General features: G+C 45.5%; 1 protein-coding gene across 2 annotated transcripts in view; it reads left to right on the forward strand.

Moving 5' to 3' along the window:
* PPM1F (protein phosphatase, Mg2+/Mn2+ dependent 1F) overlaps window positions 1–13,478 on the forward strand; it is a 42,745-nt gene that overhangs the window by 25,677 nt on the left and 3,590 nt on the right. Inside the window, exon 7 of one of the 2 annotated variants that reach the window (XR_014826095.1) lies at window positions 44–1,265. The exons of the other annotated variant lie outside the window; for it this stretch is intronic. The gene's annotated coding sequence lies outside the window, so the exon portion shown is untranslated. Of the gene's footprint in view, window positions 1–43; window positions 1,266–13,478 lie in introns of those variants that run through there. 2 annotated transcript variants of the gene reach the window in all.

Genomic DNA, 13,478 nt, shown 5'->3' on the forward strand with positions numbered 1-13,478 from the left:
GTTGTGGTGTAGCCCGACAGCTACAGCTCTGATTCAACCCCAGCCTGGGAATTTCCATATGCTGTGGGTGTGGCCCTAAAAAGATTAAAAAATGCCTCTTAAGGAGTTCCTGTCATGGCTCAGCAGTTAACCAACCCAACTATCATCCATGAGGATGTGGGTTCTATCCCTGGCCTCGCTCAGTGGGTTAAGGATCTGATGTTGCTATGAGCTGTGGTGTAGGTTGCAGACATGGCTTGGGTCAGGAGTTGCTGTGGTGTAGGCCGGCAGCTACAGCTCGGATTGGACCCCTAGCCTGGGAACCTCCCTATGCTGCTGTAAGTGGAACCCTAAAAAAATGCCCCTTGGGAATGCCCTGGTGGCCTAGTGGTTAAGGACTCAGTGTTGTCACCATTGTGTCCAAACGGTGGCCCTGCTAAGATTAAGTGAGGGCTCTAATAATGACTGAGATGAGACAATAGGAAACACCAGGACATCTGGTCACTGTGTACCACAGGAGGCGTGGACAGTGACTAAGGGATGACCAGGGGAGTCACTGTTCTTGTAACCAAATATGGAACAGCCTAGATCCCCAGCTAGAGTCATGAACAGGGTGGACTCTTAGTGTTTGAAAATGCTCTTCCCAAATAATTTTAGGAAGCTTAAATAGAGGGAAATAAGGAAATCCGGGAATTCCCTGATGGTGCATCAGGGAAAGGATTGGTCATTGTCACTGCAACCGCTAAGGTCACTGCTGTGGCGCAGGTTTGATCCCTGGCCCAGAAACCTCTACATGCCATGGGGTGGGGGTGGGGTGTAGTTCCCAACTGTGTGTGCTGGCAATTAGTCCTAAACACGCTCTGAATTCTTGGATCTCAAGAGCTGAGGAGTTGGTTGCTTTGGAAGGTCACCATCGAGGTGGTCAAGGTGGAGCAGGTGGGGCCTTTGCCCCTGGGGTGGCGGGGGCTGCCAGGGTCCCGGGACGCAGAACTGCGGTCTGTTCTTGGTTCTACAGCAATGACGAGACCCCCACACTATGTGCAACTGCTCTCAGGTCTCAGAAGAGCCCTCTGCTCTGGGAGGGGAGGGGCATGAGAGCGCTCTGCCCACCCCTCCAGAGAAATTGCTGAGAAGGGCATCCACACAAATAAGTCATCTTGGAAAAGGAGGTCTGTGGGTAAAAGGACAAATTAAGGTGCATTTAAAAAAAACTTTTTTACCATTTTATTATAAATTATTCAGTTTATTTAAACAAACAAGCAAAAAGAAAAAAAAGAAAAAAAAAAGCAGTTCACCCATTTTTCCCACCATTAAATACCCATGAGTTAATATCATGGGTATTTAATACAAAAACTTTTCCTGGGTCCACCATTATTATTATTATTATTACTTTGTCTTTTCAGGGCTGCACCCACCGCATATGGAGGTTCCCAGGCTAGAGGTTGAATCAGAGCTACAGCTGCCAGCCTACACCACAGCAGCTCGGAATCTGAGCCGCACCTGTGGCCACACCACCGCTCATGGCAACGCTGGATCCTTAACCCACTGAGCGAGTCCAGGGATCAAACCTGCCTCCTCATGGATACTATTCAGATTTGTTTCCACTGAACCATGACGGGAACTCCTGGGTCAACTATTATATGCTGCTAGTAAACCCTTGTTTTTTCTAAGTTTTCACCAATTGTTTGTTGTCATTCCTTCCTTATTTTTTCCAGTGAACAAGAGGATTGATAACATATGTGTCATTCCCTTTTTGGAAAATGTGGATATCTGTGAGTTTTCTGAGATCTTTCTGGTGTCTGTTTGTGGTTCTCATCTACCTCTCCTTTTAAGCATGTCCCGAGAATCTTTGGGGAAATGGCTGTTCCTAGTGGGGAGAGTTGATGTGAAGTGGCATCTGACTAGTTCTTCACATGTTCTTTAACCTTTCTGTCTCTTCTAATAGTTTTATTTATTATGGTGCCTTTCATAACAAATTCCAATGTTTCTGTTCACAAGATTGTGGTAGATTGATTAGGAAAAAACCAATGAAAATATACCAAACTACCCCATTTCCACATTTATAATTATGCAAATATACAAATGTGTTCTTTTTTTTTTGTCTTTTCTAGGGCCACACTCGTGGCATATGGAAGTTCCCAGGCTAGGGGTCGAATCAGAACTGTTGCCACTGGCCTACACCACAGCCACAGCAACGCCAGATCCAAGCCGTGTCTTCGACCTACACCACAGCTCACAGCAACCCTGGATCCTTAACCCACTGAGCGAGGCCAGCGATCAAACCCACAACCTCATGGTTCCTAGTCGGATTCATTAACCACTGAGCCACAACAGGAACTCCCACAAATGTGTTCTTAAAAGCACAGGAAAGACAGGTACCTCTTGGAGGTGGAGGGGAAGAGCTTCTTGGCTCTGGCCCTCATGCTTTATTTTACAGGCTTTGCACGGTTTGTATTTGTAATAATGAGCATGAAATGTTTTGTAATTTTTTCTGAAGTTCATAAGATATGAAGGAAAGGAACCCTTTTGAAAGCCAGGAGTGAAGAAGCAGAGGAAGAGGCTGGGGCAGGGAGAGCAGTGAGGACCACCTGCTAAAGAGGCAGGGCAGGTGGCACGGGGGAGGGAGGAGGGGGACCCTGGCTTGCACCTGGTTCAGTGTCTCCCTCCTCCACCTCCCTCCCCTGCTTTCCTTTCCCCTGGAGATGGCAGCATGGCTGGACTTTGAATCTGGCAACAATTTCTTGGATATAACAACAAAGGCACAGACAACAAAAGAAAAATAGATAAATTGGGGTACATCAAATTAGAAACTTCTGTGAATCAAGGGATACCATTGACAAAGAGAAAAGGCAAAGGAATGGAAGAAAATATTTGCAAATCATACACCTGATAAGGGATTAATATCCAGACCATACGAAGAACTACAACTCAACAATCAAAACAAAGCCTGAGAGTTCCTGTGTGGCTCAGTGGGTTAAGGATCTAATGTTTTCATTACAGTCACTCTGGGTACTGCTGTGGCTCGGGTTTGATCCCTGGCCCAGGAACTTCCACATGCTGGAGAGGCAGCCAAAAAAACTTAAATAGATAGATAGGTGGATAGTTAAAAAAATATAATGTTAAGGAGTTCCTGTCGTGGCGCAGTGGTTAACGAATCCGACTAGGAACCATGAGTTTGCGGGTTCGATCCCTGCCCTTGCTCAGTGGGTTAACGATCCGGCGTTGCCGTGAGCTGTGGTGTAGGTTGCAGACGCGGCTCGGATCCCGCGTTGCTGTGCCTCTGGCGTAGGCCGGTGGCTACAGCTCCGATTCGACCCCTAGCCTGGGAACCTCCATATGCCGCGGGAGCGGCCCAAGAAATAGCAACAACAACAACAAAAAAGACAAAAGGCAAAAAAAAAAAAATATATATATATATATATATATATAATGTTAAGAGACTACAACCCACTAAAATACATAGAAATTCTTAAGTCCGTATTGATTAAGGAGAAAGGAAAGCTCTTCTTTACAATAAGTACCAAGTCAACTAATGGAATTCCTAGCCATGCAATAAGGCAAGAAAAAGACCTAAAAATAACACATTATGAGTTCTCTGGTAATGCATTAAGATTCCAGCATGTCACTGTGACGGCTCAGGTCACTGCCTTGGCATTGGTTCAATCCCAATCCCATGCCTCAGATGTAAAAAAAAAATAAAGATGAGAAAGGAAAAAAGCTATCTCTCTTTGCAGATGACCTGGTTGTCTACGTAGAAACTCCCCCAAAATCTATCCCCTCAAAACACTGTTAAAAACTAACCAGTTGGTGGCCACTCTCCCATCTTTTGAGATGGACCGAATTCTGTCTGGAATGTGTATCTTCCAGGCTGCTCTCACCTTCTGAGAGGCCTACACTACTTCTCTCAATAAATCAAAACAAAAACAAGAGTTCCCGTTGTGGCGCAGTGAAAATGAATCCGACTAGGAACCATGAGGTTTCGGGTTCAGGTTAAGGATCCGGTTTTGCCATGAGCTGTGGTGTAGGTCACAAATGGGGCTCAGGTACCGAGTTGCTGTGGCTGTGGTATAGGCTGGCAGCTGTAGCTCCGATTTGGCCCCTAGCCTGGGAACCTCCATGGGCCGCGACTGTGGCCCTAAAAAGCCAAAAAAAAAAAAAAATTACAACTTTAATCACTTAAGTATACAGTGCAGTGGTACATTCACAGTGTTGTGCAACCATCACCACCATCTATTTTCAAAACTTTGTCATCACCCCAAAGAGAAACACTACCCATTAAGCAATAACTCCCCCGTCTCCACCCTACCCCCAACCCTTGTAACTCTAATCTACTTGCTCTTACTACAAGTTTGCCTATTAATAGCTCTATAAGTGGGATCCTATTTGTCCTTTTATGTCTGGCTTATTTCACTTAGCATACTGCATTAAAGATTCATCCATGGTGTTCCCTTGTGGCTCAGCAAGTTAAGGACCCGCATTGTCACTGCCGCCGCTCTTTGTTGTGGAATATATGAGAACGTCGTTCATTTTTATGGTTGGTAATATTCCATTGTATGTATATACTTTTGTTTAGCCATTCATGGATAAACACGTGAACAAACATGATAGGTATTTATGTTGTTTCCACATGTTGGCTCTAGGAAGTAATGTTATGAACATTGAACTTCTGTTTTCAGATCTTTGGGGTATATACCTAGGAGTGGGGATGCTGGATGATGTAGTTATCCTATTACTTTTTGAGAAACTATCAAACTGTTTTCTATGGCAGCTGTGCCATTTTCTGTCCCCATCAGTAAGGTGCGAGGGTTTCAATAGCGCCTATGTTGGCCAACTCTTCTTATTTTTTTGTTTGTTTGCGTCCTTATTTTTAATTATAGCCATCTAGTAAGTATGAAGTGATATCTCATTATGGTTTTGATTTGCATTTCCTTAGTGACTAGTGATGTCGAACATTTTTTAATGTGCTCATTTGCCATTTGTATATCTTCTTTAGAGACATCTATCCAAGTCCTTTGCTCATTTTTTAATTGGGTTGTGAGTTTTGTTGTTGAATTGTAGGAGTTCTTTTTTTATTGAGATATAATTGACATACATCATATTAGTTTCAGACGTATGACATAATGATTCAATATTTGTATTCATTACAAATTAATCACCACAGTGAACATAGTTAACATCTGTTACCATACATAAAGATAAAAATCTTGTGATGAGAACACTTAAGATTTACACTCTTAGCAACTTTCAAATATGCAATACAGTATAATTAACTATAATCACCATACTGTGCGTTACATCCCCATGACTTATTTATTTATAACTTAATTATTTTATAGCATGTATATTCTTTTTTGCTTTTTAGGGCTGCAGCTGTGGCATATGGAAGTTCCCAGGCTAGGGGTCGAATCAGAGCTACAGCTGCCGGCTTACGCCACAGCCACGCAATGCCAGATCTGAGAGGCATCTGTGACCTACACCACAGCTCATGGCAAAGCAGGATCCCCTATCCCTTGAGTGAGTCCAGGAATCAGATTCTCAAACCCACATCCTCATGGATACTAGTTGGATCCATTTCTGCTGTATCTTCTTTGTCCATTCATCTATGGATGGCCACTTAGGTTGCATCCATATCTTGGCTATTGTAAATAGTGCTGCAGCGAGCATAGAGATATAATATATATTTTTCTTTCTATTTTTTATCTTTTTTTTTTTTTTTTTTTTTTTTTGGTCACACCTGCAACGTGTGGAAGTTCCAGGGCCAGGGATTGAATCCACGCCACTGTACTGCAGCGCCGGATCCTTATCTTGCCAGATCCTTATCCTTATCCTGAGAAGCTGTCACAACCACATAATGGATAAATATAAAGGTCCTTACAGAAAAAGGTCCTTAGTAAGGTTCGTGGCTCAGTGATTAACGAACCCGACTAGTATCCATGAGGACTTGGGTTCGATCCCTGGCCTCACTGAGTGGGTTAAGGATTTGGCATTGCTGTGAGCTGTGGTGTAGGTTACAGGCGTGGCTCGGATCCCCACATTGCCGTGGTGGTGGCGAAGGCCAGCAGCTACAGCTCTGATTCGACCCCTAGCCTGGGAACCTCCATATGCCTCAGGTGTGGTCCTAAAAAAAAAAAAAAAAAAAAAAAAAAAAAAGGCAGAAAAAGGTCCTTAGGTGAAAACAAAGAAGGAATTCCTGGCGGAGCATTGGTTAAGGATCCAGCATTGTCACTGCAGTGGCTTGGATAGCTGCTCTGGTGGGGGTTCTGTCCCTGGCCTGGGAACTTCCACATGCCAAGGACATGGCCAAAAAAGCCCCAAACCCCCCAAAAAACAAAAACACAACTAAAGAAATCTCAGTAAAGTATGGATTTTACTTAATAACAATATAGTGATACTGGTTCATCAATTGTACCACACTAACATAAACTGTTAGTGATAGGGGAGTTCCTGCTGTTGCGCACTTGGATCTGTTGTGTTTCGGGAGTGCTGAGACACAGGTTCAATTCCTGGCCCGGCACAGTGCATTAAGGGTCCAGTGTTGCCACAGCTGTGGCTTAGGTAATAACTGCAGTTTGGATCTGATCCCTGGCCTGGGAACTCTATATGCCTCAGGCAAGCCAAAAAAAGAAGAAAAAAATGTTAATGATAGAGGAAACTTGGTGTTGGGTATTGGGAACTCTCTGTAGTAGCTCTGCAATTTTTTTGTAAATATAAAAAAGTTTGTTTAAAAAAAAACACTATTTAGGAGTTCCCGTCGTGGCGCAGTGGTTAACGAATCCGACTAGGAACCATGAGGTTGCGGGTTCGGTCCCTGCCCTTGCTCAGTGCGTTAAGGATCCGGCGTTGCTGTGAGCTATGGTGTAGGTCGCAGATGCGGCTCGGATCCCACGTTGCTATGGCTCTGGCGTAGGCCGGTGGCTATAGCTCCGATTGGACCCCTAGCCTGGGAACCTCCATATGCCGAGGGAGCGGCCCAAGAAATAGCAAAAAGACCAAAAAAACCAAAAAAGACAAAAAAAAACACTATTTAGGCAATCTAGTGAGGAGGATTTCAGCATGAATTGGATGTTGGGGTTGGTAAAGGAGGCTGAGGAAGATGTTTATTTTTTGGCTCTGGGAACTGGAAAGGTGGAGGGGCTCTTGGGTAAATTAGGAAACAGGTCATGGGCAGGTGAGGAATTCCTGGAGATTTGTAAGGAGGGGTCATGCATTTGAGTGTAGAGCTGAGGTATGCGATTTGGGCTGGAGAGGGAGACTTGGGCCCCTGGGCGGAGAGGATGATGCGGGGGGGGGGGGGTAGGGGGGGGAGTAGGTTATGGGGGAGGAGTAGGATAGCTCCACCCATCACCCACCTATTCTCTTTCTTCCTGGATGCTGGAGCCCTGATTTGCCTGGGGTGTCTGCCCTTCTCCCACGTGACTGGGGGGGCCCTCCTCTGGGTACTGAGAATAAATCTATTTATTTTTTTTCTTTTTACAGCTAAACCGATGGCATATGGAAGTTCCCAGGCCAGGGGTTGAATCAGAGTTGCAGCTGCAGCCTTCTCTGCAGTTCGTGGCAATGCTGGATCCTTACCCACTTGAGCGAGGCCAGGGACTGAACTCACATCCTCACCAAGACAATGTTGGGTCCCTAACCTGCTAAGCCACAACAGAAGCTCCCTGAGAGTAAATCTTGATTGGCCCAAGACAGTCTCAGCAGTCTTATTCTGGTGGATGAGGATTAGCTGGGGTGGGCAGGTGACTCCTCTCCATGGGGCCTCAGGGAAGGCTGCTGTGAGGCTGGTGCTTTCCTCACTCCTAAGAAGGAGATTCCCAAAGAGACCCTCCCTGTCTGCCTTTGAACATGGCCCTGTGTGTAGTCTACAAGGCTGCAGCCATCTCCCTGCCCAGCTGAGGACAATGTTGGTGCACAGATTAAGGCAGAGGGCAGAGAAGAGGAGCGGGAACCTTACCTGTGGGGCTCCTGTCAGGTGAGAAAGAGTCCTCACTATCTATACCAGTTTGGTTTGGCAGGGCCACCACTCAGGCAGTCGAGGCACCTTGGATGCAGCAGTTCAGCAGGTGCAGGCTCTCAGAGGTGGAGGCTGCACTTCGTGAGCCTGAGAGTGTGTGCTTCCCTAACGTTTTACTCTGGACGCCTCATCCTGGTCCTGACCCCAGCGGATCCACTGTTCTGAAGGCCCAGCTGAAAGTGTCTCACTGGCAAGCAAAGGGCACTGACCTTTAGGAATGGACAGATAAAAGGGACCCAGGAAAGAAGGGGAGTAACCGCTGCTCTGCTCAGGCAGCATGATGTGTTATAGTAATGATGCCAGTGCAGCCCAGCCTTCAGCCTCATACTAAAATGACCCTTCAAGCCATCTTATTTTGAAGACTTCCTAGAGTATGTTCCTGCCTCTGGCCTGAACAATGTTTGCTTATTTGAATTTATTAAAATTCTTTGTGGGAATTCCTTCTGTGGCTCAGCAGGTTAAGAATCTGGCTAGTATCCATGAAGATGTGGGTTCAATCCCTGGCCTCGCTCAGTGGGTTAGGGATGCAGCATTGCCATGAGCTGTGGTGTAGGTTGAAGACACAGCTCAGATCTAGCATTGCTGTGGCCACGGCACAGGCCAGCAGCTGCAGCTCCAATTGGAACCCTAGTCTGGGAACGTCCATATGCCATGGGTGCAGCCCTTAAAAAAATAAACACTCTTTGTGGCCCAAGGTAGGTTACTTTTTAACTATTTCATTATGTAGGTGTAGAACTCAGTATGTATTCTTATGCCTTATTCTGTTGTTTAATTCATCTTTATTCTTATTTTTTGTGTATTTTATATATCACAGTCTGATAGCGGTGTATGGTGTATTTTACTATAACTATGTTTCTATTAGCTGTTTGTATTTCTAAAGATTTCTGTTTCCTGTTTTATGCTGCTCTGTAATTTGGTACATTTGGTTTCACAATGACTTTTTATTCTATGTGTATTTTTTGGTGCACCTTTTCTAATAATAGTACATATTCAGAGTTTGTCCTTTGATCTGATCTGAGATTTTATTTTTATAAAGTAATTTTAGTTGTGTTTTTCTTATTTATTTACATTTCCCTTGTTACAACTACTTTAACTTTCCATAATCTCATTTTCTGGTATTTTGATGTCATTTTTTTATGATTTCTTGGCATTTATTTTCTACATACAACATGGAAAAAGTGTCTAGTACACTTCTGGTTACAAGCCTTTCGATTTTTTTTCTTTTTTTTGTATTTTTTATTTTTTGTCTTTTTGCCTTTTCTAGGGCTGCTTGCGGGGCACATGGAGGTTCCCAGGCCAGGGGTCTAATCAGAGCTGTAGCCACCAGCCTATGCCAGAGCCACAGCAACGCAGGATCCGAGCCGCATCTGCAACCTACACCACAGTTCATGGCAACGCCGGATCCTTAACCCACTGAGCAAGGGCAGGGATCGAACCCGCAATCTCATGTTTCCTAGTCAGATTCACTAACCACTGTGCCACGACGGGAACTCCTCTTTCTGTTTTCTTTTTTTTTTTGGCCACCCTGAGGTATATGGAGTTCCCAGGCCAGGGATCAGATCCAAGCTGCAGCTGTGAACCTAAGCTGCAGGTGCAGCAACTCTGGATCCTTAACCCGCTATGCCAGGTTGAGGATTAAACCTGCGTCCCAGGACTCCCAAGACACTGCTGATCCCATTGTGACACAATGAGAACTGGGTAAGACTCCTGATTCTTGTTGTGTGGAGGCTGGTTTTGTTTTGTTTTGTTTTGGTCTCATTGGTAGCACGTGTGAGCTCCAGGGCTAGGGATCAAACACATGCCACAACAGTGACCTTAGCTGCAGCAGTGACAATGCCAGATCTTTAATCTGCTGTGCCACAAGCTAACTGATTTTTGCTGTATTAATTTTTCCTTTTACCTCTTGTTTTTTTTTTCTTTTACCGCTTGTAATAATTTATGAGGTAGACATACAGCTCTGCATACTGAAAAGACATGAAAATATACAATTTTTAAAAATAACTTTTTTTTGGAGTTCCCATTGTGGCACAGTGGAAACAAATCCGACTAGTAACCATGAGGTTACGGGTTCTATTGCTGGCCTTGCTCAATGAATTAAGGATCTGGCGTTGCCATGAGCTGTGGTGTAGGTCACAGATGCGGCTCGGATCCTTCGTTGCTTTGGCTCTGGCGTAGGCCAGCAGCTGGAGCTCTGATTCGACCCCTAGCCTGGGAACCTCCATATGCCGTGGGTGTGACCCTAAAAAGCAAAACAAAAAAACCCCAAACTTTTTCTTCATTTTCTGTAGAAGAGACAGTGCCTTGCCTTTTTTTTTTTTTTTTAAAAAAACCCTCTTTCTTCCTCTCTAGTTTTCATTGCATTAATCTGAGGTGAAAATCTCTTTTTAAAAAAAATCCTTTCTCAATTTTTTTTTCCCTCTTGGAGTTTGTTACCATAACAACAACAATTATTTCAACTTATCATCATCAAACAGTCTCTACTGAGTGGTGTTTTTATTCAGTTATCTCTCTATCTTTAGCTAGTTTCAAGGCTCATTGCCAGTTCTTTTCTCTCATTTCATCATTCATGAGTTTCTGATTCATGTCCTGGTGACTTATTGTATGATTCTGAGCAATTTTTACAGAAAAGGGAGTTAGTTGGGTAGTGTATTAGTCACAAACTCTTGTGGTTTCAAGTGACAGACTCCTACTTCAAATTGACTTCAGTTAAAGAAGAGATTGTCTCATGAACCTGTACAGTCCAGGCTCAGCTGAATACAGCCAGCCTCAAACTATGTCATCAGAAAATTGTCTCCCTCTCCAGACTCTGCTTTCTCCATCTCGCCTTTCTTCTCAGAGGGCAATTCTCACATCATGGTGTGTTTGGCCCCAGACTCACACTCCCTGCCCTTGCGCCCTGGCAGAAAGGGAGCATGTCTTTCCCAGTTATTTCTGCACAAGTCTGGGCTGAGTGTCACTGGCCTGGAACAGCTCTTCATGCCCATCCTTTGACAGCCAATGTCTGTGACTCTGGGGGGCCCTGGGTCCCATGCTTTTTTTTTTCTTTTTTGGGCCACACCTGTGGCATATGGAAGTTGCCAGGCTAGGAGTCAAATTGGAGCTGTAGTTGCCAGCCTATACCCCAGCCATAGCATCGCCCAGGTCTGAGCTGCATCTGCAATCTACACAGCAGCTTGTAGCAATGCCGGATCCTTAACCCACTAAACGAGGCCAGGGATCAAACCCACATCCTGGTGGATACTAGACAGATTCTTAACCTGCTGAGCCACAAAGGGAACTCCCTCCCATGCTCATCCTTGACCTCAGTGGGCCAGCCCTCCAAACCCAGTGTGGGTGTAGAAGAACAGTTCACAAAGAAAAACGGGATTGTGGCTGCCAGAAGGAGCAAGGATCAGTGCTGGGCAGGCAGATACAACAGATGTGCCTTGTTTTCTAAGATTCTACAGATCTGTGAATTGTCCCCACTCTTAATAGACAATAAGGAAGACATCTAGATAGCGAGCTGACCATCTTTGCAGACTCTCAGGCTTAGACAGTGGCTTAGTGTGGTCTCACAGTGATCCAGAGCCTCGTTCTCAGGTTCTTGGCTTTGTGCTTCTAGAAATTTGTTGTTGTCAGTGTAGCTAGATGATGGTTCCCCCTGGGCCTGGCTCCTGCCAGCCTGAGTCAGCAGAGACTGCTGTGTATCTAAACCCCATCTCAGAGGGAACCATAATTGCCACGGGACCTGATGAGGACTGTGTTCTGGTCAGTGCACTTTCCCTGTCGAAAACCACAAGTGAAGCCAAACTCTGATCATAAATTCTCTGGAGAAAGTCAGTGGCCAGATGCATCATGCCATGATAGTGTGGTGACTTTAAAATGTCTGCAAGGTTGGAGTTCCCGTCGTGGCGCAGTGGTTAACGAATCCAACTAGGAACCATGAGGTTGCGGGTTCGGTCCCTGCCCTTGCTCAGTGGGTTAACGATCCGGCATTGCCGTGAGCTGTGGTGTAGGTTGCAGACGCGGCTCGGATCCTGTGTTGCTATGGCTCTGGCATAGGCTGGTGGCTACAGCTCCGATTAGACCCCTAGCCTGGGAACCTCCATATGCCGCGGAAGCGGCCCAAGAAATAGCAAAAAGACAACAACAACAAAAAATGTCTGCAAGGTTGCAGACACGCTCAGATCTTACGTGGTTGTGGCTGTGGCGTAGGCCAGTGGCTACAGCTCTGATTCAACCCCTAGCCTGGGAACCTCCATATGCCACGGGTGTGGCCCTAAAAAGACAAAATAAAATAAAATATCCACAAATGCTAAAGAATGAAGAGAGGACATGTTACAGAGAGAGAGAGGTACATGGCAAGGATGAAAGACAAGAAGGAACTGAGAGCCATCTGGTCTGGCAGGAGCCCAGAAGGTAAGGGCAGGTTACGTGGGGCTGGAGTAGAGGGGGGTCAGCAAAGGCCTTAGAGCTAGAGACTTGCTCTAAGGATTACTGGAGTTCCTACCATGGCGCTGTGGGTTAAGAATGTGACAGCAGCGACTTGGGCCATTCAGGTTAAAGGATCCAGTATAGGTCGAAGCTGCCTCTCAGATTCAGTCCCTAGCCCGGGAACTCCCATATGCCATGGGTATAGTAATTAGAAGAAAAAAAAATGGTGTAACGTGGTCAAATTCATTTTGGCAAGACTGATCTGGGTACAGGGAGAAGCAACTGGAGACGGGCAATGCTGGAAGCAGAAGACTTCAGGCTGCTGTGTAAGGCAAGGTGAGCAGTGATGCAGCAGGCTATAGGAAGAAGAATGGCTTCGGCAGTGAAGCACGCATGTTTAAAACAGTGCTTTACAGGAGTCCTGGTGGCTTACTGGTTAAGGATCTGGCATTGTCACTGCTGTGACTCCGGTCTCTGCTTTGGCTAGGGCTCCACCCCTGACCTAGGGAATTTCTGAAGCCAAAAAATAAAAATAAAACAGTGCCTTACAAATTCTGTAACCATGTGTGGTGAAGGATGTTAACCAGACTTATCGTAAGCATCATTTCTGTGTATACAAACATCCAATCATTACACTGTACACCTGAAACGAATGTACTGTTTTTTGTTTTGTTTTGTTTTTGTCTGTCTATGGCTGCGCCCTTGGCATATGCAAGTACCCAGGCCAGGGGTTGAATCAGAGCTGCAGTCCTCTGCCTACACCACAGCCACAGGAATGCTGGATCCCAGCTGTGTCTGTGACCCACACCACAGCCCACAGCAACACTGGATCCTCAACCCACTGAGCAAAGACAGGGATTGAACCCACATCCTCATGGACACTAGTTGCGCTCGCCACCACTGAGCCACAAAGGGAACTCCTACTGTACTGTAGTATGACAGTTATACCTCCTTTATTTTTTTTTTTTTTTTTTTTTTTGTCTTTTTGCTATTTCTTGGGCCGCTCCCTCGGCATATGGAGGTTCCCAGGCTAGGGGTCTAATCGGAGCCGTGGCCACCGGCCTACACCAGAGCC

The sequence above is a fragment of the Sus scrofa genome, chromosome 14 (assembly GCF_054392235.1).
Source record: "Sus scrofa isolate SSC_HxYL_T2T_F1_AM1 chromosome 14, Sscrofa_HxYL_maternal_Yorkshire_Landrace_v2.0, whole genome shotgun sequence".
Classification (NCBI taxonomy): Eukaryota; Metazoa; Chordata; class Mammalia; order Artiodactyla; family Suidae; genus Sus; species Sus scrofa.